The following is a 6,019-nucleotide window of genomic DNA, read 5'->3' as shown; positions in this document are numbered from 1 at the left end:
ATTATTAGCAATTTATCAAATCATTGGGGTTGGTTTGGAGTTATGAAGCTGACAGATCTGACAAGGAGGAGGAGGTGATGATAGAAAGGAGACCGGCCTCCCAAGGCGGCATTGTCAATCCAAGTACAGGCTCCCCACAGTGCCCTGCCCATTCAGGTGCAGGCACCCACTAGGTGGTGTTCAGAGAAGTGTGCTCAGCTCGAGAACAGTAACGCTTCTGGCAGTCTGTAGGCATGCTGAAGCTTTGATTTGTATTCAGTGGAGGGTAACCTACCCACCTCATCTTAGGATGTGTGCAAAAAAACTGAGAAAGAGGCAATAAAATATAAATAGGTTTGCCATTAAACAAAACCAGATCAGCTCCAGATGCCTGGAACATGTGGTGAACGTCAGTAAGGAGCTGGGGGAATTGTGAGGACCCAGCGGCTCACAAGATTTGTTTTGCACAGCCTCCACTCCTTTACCTAAATTTGTCATAGCAACTCAAGGCAAGGGAGGGTTCAACAGACTCTTGGAACATTCCGGCTAACTCACTCCTTCCCACATCCAAGAGCATTGAGTATTTGCTCTCTTATTTCACTCTTTAAGAACGGTGCGACTAAGAGTTTTCAAGACAACGTTTCTTTGACACAGTATATGGTGTTATTTGGCACCCACCAAGAAAATGTACCAAGAAAACATACAGAGAGTCTGCTATACTTTATTCCATATCATGTTACAAGGAAACAACAGTGACAGCTGACAAACCATTACATCTTTCATAATACAGACAAATTACAATTGGTAACAAATATGCAACATGTATTATTCCATCCTCCTTACTATGTGTCATTTTGAAGTATAATAGTTTTTTGAATGATGCTAGCACATTTCTTAGTTACCGACCCCCTGTAGAAAGTACACATCTCAGTGTATCATACAAAAAAAAGATAAAAGAAAAATAAAAAAATCCACTCCCAACTAGAGAATGTAGATTTTGTATGTGCCTCTAAAATATGCTGCTGTGGGAAGGGGAGAATAGGAGACCGCTTATTTTATTTGAGATTTTTTTTGTTTGTTTTTTTGTTTTTGGTATATGAGAAAATTGCAAGGCAGTAACATATACGGTTTCCTCTGCCTACAAGCCAGTAAGGGAGATGGAAGTTATGCTCAATTATGCAGCATATTCCTATGTATAGGGGGCAGGCAATAATCTACCCCAGTATGTACAGCCTAAACATCCTCTTATATAACAAAGATTACAAAACCAGTAATATTCACAGATAAGTATCTTATGTAGACGCATTACCTAGGATATTGATTACACTGGCTGTCAGGTACACACCGAGGAAAGAATACCAAGAGGCTTTGCTTTCTCTGCAAGCCTGGAGGCTCCCCTGGAAACTTTTCTTATCACTCTTGGGAGGTAGAAATAGCTTCTCAACCTTGTATCAGTGGATGGACAGCCAGTCCTGCCTTATACCCTCTGTTTTTTCTGAACACTGCAAACATTGCTTTCATGTCCTATGTATCTTGTATTTTTAAGTTAACCAAACTGTTCCTTTAAGAAAATGGAAATTAAGTCCCAAATTTCCTTTCAGAATACTATGTGTGCCATGATGTCACATTGATATAATCACCATGCTAATGTGTTCTAACTATTCCAGCTGTTTGAAATCAAGCTACTCCTTCATATAAAAATAGTCTCACAAAACATTCCAGTGCTTTCTCAATAGAATAATAAATCTGCTAATGAACACAGTCTGTAATGATTTCTACGACTGCCCTCAGCAAGAGAAGGTGGGAAAAGGAGACGGAGAATGTGATTACAAATGGGAGAGGAAAGGAGAGACACAAACCAAACTTTGGATGTCCTGTACCAATGGCAAAGATGGGGAACTAAAAACCTCCCAAACCTCTGACATGTACGTTTCTGTAAGAACAGATCCCTCCCATCCCCCGCCCCCCACTGAGTAGCATCATGTTTGATTTCCCAAGAGAAGCTGCCTATGAAAGGGCATATATCGCTGAATGACTCTAACCTTCCTAACTGAAGTCTTTTAACATTAAATATTTTCAAATTTTCAAGTTAGAAAGCTTATTAAATAGCAAGATTTCATCATCAGTTGTTCTAAACTTTGTAAAATACAAAAGTTATGCCTCTCCCTTAAATGAATAATTCAAAACAAATCACGGGAAAGGCTGTTTTTGATTGCATGTAAAGTTTTCTCTTTGTGTTTACTTCAAGAAATCCTAATTTAAGTACACGTTAAATCAAAATACCTCCAAAGACTTCCAACGGGTTGGAATATATGAAAGAAGAATGGAAAGGATTTCTAGGTAGCAAATAGCAAACATTCTAGCCTTGGGTGACTTTGGTTCTCTTTAAAATCAATCAGTAAATAATTCTTTGCTTAGCACTTCGAAGCTTACAAAGAATGCTACTTCTGGATAGGACGGATTGTGACCTTGACGTACATACTCACCCCTCACTCGGGGGAAGGTACCATTTTAATGTTTAGGAATTCTGGGTCCAATTTCCTAAGTATACTGGGTTTGACTGTAGAAAAGCTTTTCCCTCACTTGATTCTCAGAGAAAGTCTTTGTCAAACTGGCTCATAATTCCTAGTCTTCATCATAAAAAGTGTGACACATTTCAAGCTCTTAGTCTCTCCTTTCTGACTAATAGGAAAATGTAAAACAATGTACACAAAGGTATTTCCATAGGAACTTGTATCCTGAGGAGCCAGGTTTCATGCTTTAGAGGAATTTCCTAACCTTGGCCTCAGTATTATTTGGGATTCTGCAGCGAGTCCTGCCCCACTGGGAGACGGCCTACACCAGGCAGCGCTCCCTCTGGATCAAAGCACAACGCATGCCTAATCCACTCCGTCCTCCGTGTCACATACTCACCTTCATCCTCCAAGGCCCCGCAACTCCTTAAACAAGGGAAGCTGCGCCTTTCTTTTTCCCTTTTCAGTCTTTAAAGCAAGACTCCTGCATTATTTCTGAAACCTGCATTCGAACAGTTTTTCTCACAGACGGTTTAAAGTTAAGGTACACAATGATGTCTTCCAATCAGCTTAGAATGTTTCTTAAAAATGTAATTTGAAGGTGCTTTGATGTAAATTTTTAGCTCTGGATACCTTTGTAATTTGCTTTTTAAACGTTAACTAGCAAAGAGGGCTTTCAGAGCTCATCCAGCGGATACAATTTTTTTGCATCCAAGTTTTAAACATTCTGTTCCTCCTCTTTTCCCCATTTAGAAAAATACAAAGTGTAACAGAGTGGATGGGAAAAATAAGATGTTGACAAGACTCAGAAAACACGTAAAAGTTACCTCAATTTCCAGAGGTTGAAAAGTAAGCAATTTATCCCTGCCTTTGTTCTTAATGCTTGGTATTTGTTTCTTCACTTCCAACCTACTCAAAAAACAGTCGTGTTATGTGGCTTGAGAATGCTAAGCAGATTCCGACATCCTGTGTAAATGTATAGTTATTTCCAAGAAAAACCATATTTGCAAATGTCCTCAAAAGGTAAGCGACAAGTGGAGCCCCACAGCCAGGGACCAAGTTGTCAAGTCAGTCAGAGAACATGGGTTTGCTGTAGCTAAAAATTTCCTTCCTAGTGGTTGCAAAATGTGCACCACTCTCAAAGAAAACACGCATTGTTTTATGCCACTATGTGGCTTTCAAGTACAGACATTACTGAAGAAGTGCGAACACCAAATGTGTTGTCTTAACGTATTTAAGACATGGCTGGTGAAAGCATAAAAACCTTTCCAGAGACGCTGTGCTGCAGAGGGAAATCAAACAAAATCAAACACAAAAGACTGAAAAGAATACATGCCATGTATCAGTAAGCAAAGCTTAATCTTCACATAGTTCTCGGAAATCACAAGGTATCCAAATGCGTGCAAGGTTTTAAATAAATTGCAGAGAAAACAGGGTCTTGCCAGCTTCAATTTTCTTGTAAGTGAAATCCACCACCAGGAGTGAAAGGAAACTGATCCATGATTCCCTTCGTATTATCGGCCACTTCGTTAATGTTTTTTTTTCTTCCCAGAATGATGACAACTTAAGCCTGGAAAAAGGAAAAGAGGAAATTGTTATATGTAAAAAAAACCTCACATCATTCATTTTTCCTAAATTACATGAGACATCAAAATTGGTCAAGCAAAAGTGAGCCTATCCATTTTCTGCACAGCCACCCCAGGCACAGATATCTGAGGCAGAGTAGTCTCCTTAACCAACAGTCCTTATACCATGATAAACAAATCTTCTGACTGCATTTTCTTCCCCCAAAATAATTTAACTCCATGAATTAAAATGGTCTAACCTCCTCTTGGATTATTTAGAGAAAAAGAAATTCAGCAAATTTCCTTCCCCAAATCATTAGTAGTAATACTGGTCTTAATTAAGTGCCTGTAGCATTATACAGACCATTAAAAGGACATATCATCGTGTTCATTTTTATGAACATGAAATAGAAAAATGGATCACATATATGCTTTTAAAAAAAACCCAGCTGCATGTAATTCCTCGGTTGCCTACTATCAGACCTAGTTTCAGCAGAATGAAAATTGGCCAGCATGACCTGAATCGCCAGCCTCTTCCCAACATCCTGCATACGACTGTGCGTTTCCAATGATGCCTGTTTTAAACTCGGTAACCACTTCCATGTGAGCAGTTCAAGAAGAAAGAAGGAATGTTCACTCTGCTCCTGTCCACATTTCTTTTTGGTCTTTCAGCATTTTCATTGAGTCTCTAGGGTGGGAAAAGAATGTCTTGCCAGGAAGGGTGAAAAGAAACACTCAGAGGGTCAGTCACACAGCCCAGAGGTTCGACGCATCAGCTCCAGGAAGCCCCAGAACCAAGACATTTTAGTTTAAGCTCGAGGTCACGAGGCCTGATCAGGCCTGCTTGTCCCCTTCTACAGTGCCACACTGTCATCTTCCCAAGGAACTTTGGCCTTTTGTTAAGACCTCACAGTGCAATCGCCCTACTGCTGCCCATGCAGGCTGCAGGATCAGGACTTCACCCCTGCATGGCACTACCTTGACCAAGAGAGGAGAAGTTCCAGTCTTACAATTAAGAACCACTAAAATGCATCCTCTCCATCTGTGGCTCATTTTTCCAATTTACTATGATGATTTTTTGGAAGGTTAACCTTCCGTCTTTTTTTTAAATTGAGGTGAAATTCATATATCATAAAATTAACCATTTTAAAGCATACAATTTAGTGGCATTTAGTACATTCACAATGTTGTGTAATCATCAGGTGTATCGAGTTTCAAAACATTTTTGTCACACATGAAGGAGATCCTATATTATTTAAGCAGCCACTTCCATTGTCCTCTTGTCCCAGCCCCTGACAACCAACAACCTACTTTTTGTCTCTACGTATTTACCTATTCTGGATATTTCATACAAATGGAATGATACAACATGTGAACTGTTGTGTCTGGTTTCTTTCACTTAACATAATATCTTTAAAGTTCATCCATGTTGTAGCATGTATCAGTGCTTCATTCTTTTTAATGACTGAATAATATTCCATTGTATGGATATACCACATTTTGTTTATCCATTCATCAGTTGATGTACATTTGGGTTGTTTTCCTCTCGTGACTATTGTGAATAGTGTGCTATGAACATCTGTGTACAAGTATTTGTTTGAATAGATGTTTTCAGTTCTTTTGGGTAAATACTTAGGAGTTATATTTCTTGGTCATCTGGCAACTCTATGTTTACCTTTCTGAGGAACTGGAAAACTATTTTCCACAGTGGCCGCACCATTTTATATTCCTACCAGCAATTTACAAAGGTTCTAATGTCATCACACTCTTGCCAACATTTGTTACTTCCTGTTTTTTGTTTTTGTTTTTTCTTGATTACAGACATCCTAATGGGTGCGAACTGGTATCTCATTGTGATTTTGATTTGTTTCCCTAATGATTAGTGATGTTGAGCATCTTTTCATGTGCTTGTTAGCCATCTGTATTCCTCTTTGGAGAAATATCTATTCAAGTCCTTTGTCC

At 39.1% G+C, this 6,019-nt stretch overlaps 1 protein-coding gene across 7 annotated transcripts in view; it reads right to left on the bottom strand.

The window, feature by feature from the left end:
- Positions 1 to 684: 684 nt before the first annotated feature.
- Positions 685 to 6,019, bottom strand: part of CDK14 (cyclin dependent kinase 14) — a 550,632-nt gene continuing 545,297 nt past the window's right edge. For 6 of the 7 annotated variants that reach the window (XM_014842923.3, XM_070508157.1, XM_070508181.1 and 3 more), the window contains one exon: positions 685 to 4,062. The gene's annotated coding sequence lies outside the window, so the exon portion shown is untranslated. Of the gene's footprint in view, positions 4,063 to 4,095 lie in introns of those variants that run through there. The other variant, XM_070508163.1, reaches the window with a different exon arrangement.

This window comes from Equus asinus, chromosome 1 (assembly GCF_041296235.1).
Source record: "Equus asinus isolate D_3611 breed Donkey chromosome 1, EquAss-T2T_v2, whole genome shotgun sequence".
Classification (NCBI taxonomy): domain Eukaryota; kingdom Metazoa; phylum Chordata; class Mammalia; order Perissodactyla; family Equidae; genus Equus; species Equus asinus.
Note: the sequence above shows the minus strand (reverse complement) of the source record. Positions and strands in the feature narration are given on the sequence as shown.